This window comes from Schistocerca cancellata, chromosome 9, assembly GCF_023864275.1.
Source record: "Schistocerca cancellata isolate TAMUIC-IGC-003103 chromosome 9, iqSchCanc2.1, whole genome shotgun sequence".
Classification (NCBI taxonomy): domain Eukaryota; kingdom Metazoa; phylum Arthropoda; class Insecta; order Orthoptera; family Acrididae; genus Schistocerca; species Schistocerca cancellata.
In genome coordinates, this window is record NC_064634.1 from 135,814,485 (window position 1) to 135,816,923 (window position 2,439).

Sequence of the window (2,439 nt, forward strand, 5' to 3'; positions counted from 1 at the left end):
TCATATAACTACTAGCTACCACCCAGCCAGTTTCGGCATGGTCGAGAGAAGGCACCATTTCCCGAAGGCAACAATTGTTCTTCTGGGCCTAAGAATGACACTTGAGCAAGATTTGGTCTCCTCAGCTGTGGGATTAGTCTATGGTGAACCACTGCATCTTCCTGGGGAATTTGTTGAGGCTAGCTCACTACAGTTACCATCTCAAAATCAGTCGGAAGTTTTTCAACAATTAAGAGACCATGTTACACAGCCTTCAGACGTGGTACACCAACCACTTATGTGCCCTGTGAGTTGGAAAGCTGCACACATGTGATGCTTCGAACAGACAATGTTAGCCACCACTGCAACTGCTGAACACTGACCCATATCATGTCCTGCAATGAAGTATGTAGAGTTTACACATTGTGGTAATCAGCAAGCCTATGACTGTTGCCGTTAACCATGTCAAACCTGTATATGTGTTCAAAGATGAGCCACTGCTTGCACCACTGAGACCACAGCAGCCTTCAGTGCTGGCATCACAATCGCTACCACAGGTGCAATGACTGGCCAACACTGACTGACAAAAGCACACAACTCATTCTGACAATCATGTACACTTCCCAGCCCAGTTGTGTGATGACACTCCACTTTTACTGTGGGGGCTGATGAAATGCCTGCTATGAAGTTCACACCAACTGCAGGTTATTGTGTTCATTTGTGCAGTGTTGCATATGTTTGGTATGTGTTAATAAAAGAGTCACAGCTATCACACAATTTCCATGCCAACCACCACTGGCACTGTGTTTCACAATATGTTTATATTATTTTGTATTGTTTGTTCTTTGACCTGTGAATTTTTATACAATTTTAGTTATTTGATGTTTTTACTTTTTTCCAGTCTCTCAAGGAGACGGTATCAATGAGAATTTTTCTGTTTCGCCTCTTCCTGAGTTACATGCATGTTCAGAACGTTTCACCCGCACAAATCTGAACATTCAGATTCATATTTGACTTAGAGAGTAGCCACTTGTCCACTCTGTTCAGCAGACACTGTTACCAAAATAAAGGATTTTGTTCTGTGAAACCTCCAGACTTAGTTTGTTCACGCTACGCAAAGATCGGTTAGCTCAAATCATCCTAATCTTGACACTTATTATGAAACACTTCGTCTGTTGCACAAGCTTCTAACAAGGGAATGGGCAGACTTGTCATGCCGAAACATGTATTGATTTTTTTAGCACTGTTATTTAACTGTGAAAAAGGTCCGTTTGTAAAATTGTAGCTGCTGACATGAACTGGAAGTCCCTAAAAAAGAAGCACGAACAAGGCTGTGTTTCCTGCTTGGCGCTTGCAATGACGCCTGGCCACCCCTGGAAATGGCGAGTCGCGAGCGTTGTGCGCATGGTCGGGAACAGCGGCCGTCTTGTCGCGGCGTTCACTAAAGAGGAATATCGCTGCAAGGTTTTGGTGGAAAGGGGAAACGAATATTCATTTCTGTGGCATGCACGTCCTTTTAATTTCTGGTACGTATTTCGAAACATACCGTCCTGAAACTGGTTAGAGATATGAAAGATGTTCTGTACATGTTCATCTATACTCCACAAGCCACTTTACGGTGAACATTCAATCTTCCCTCACAGGTGATGGCGAACCATGTAAATGTTTTGCTGCTTGCCATGGAGATATACCACAGACGGCAAATGAAGCAATCAACAGAAAACACGCGTGAAGACTATGTGTTGTGCGACATGGTTGTTAAACTTCTAGACGAGCATGTAAATGGCGCAGACATGTGGCTAGAAACAACTAGAACACTTGATATTGCAGACTGTGACTCTACAGACGGCGAAGACACCGACGAAAGTTGCACTCATGAAGACTCTTCGGGTGATAGTGCCACTACCATCATCAATTATCTCCGAAAGTAACACCAGCAACTACAATTACCTTATCAGACAAAGAAAAAGCGGTGACGTATTGGTTGAACGAAAGTGGTAAGAAACGCCTACGTGTCAGTACTGTTCAAAATAAGTATCGCTTTGTCCGTTCTGAACGTGAATCGTATAGATGGAAAAAGCAAGTCACTCGACGACGTAATAGTCGACTGGAACTTGCGACGGAGATAAATGCGCGACTTTTTGAGTTATTTACCGATGCCAGACAACAGTCATTTGGTGTGAGCAATACAACTTTGCGTGATTGGGCGTTAGAGATTGCCAACGCGATAGGCGCTAAAGAATTTACAGTTTCTCAAAGTTGGATTAGTCGCTTCAAATGATCACATAAAATTGTGGCAAGAAAAATAACAAAATTTGTATCGAGAAACAGGTCGGAAAATGAAGTGACACAAATCGAAATGATAGAAGCTTTTCTTACGAATGTAAAAAAATAAGATCGCTAGTTTTAGTGAATCGTACGTGTACAGTGCAGATAAATCAGGTTTTCAAAAAGAAATGC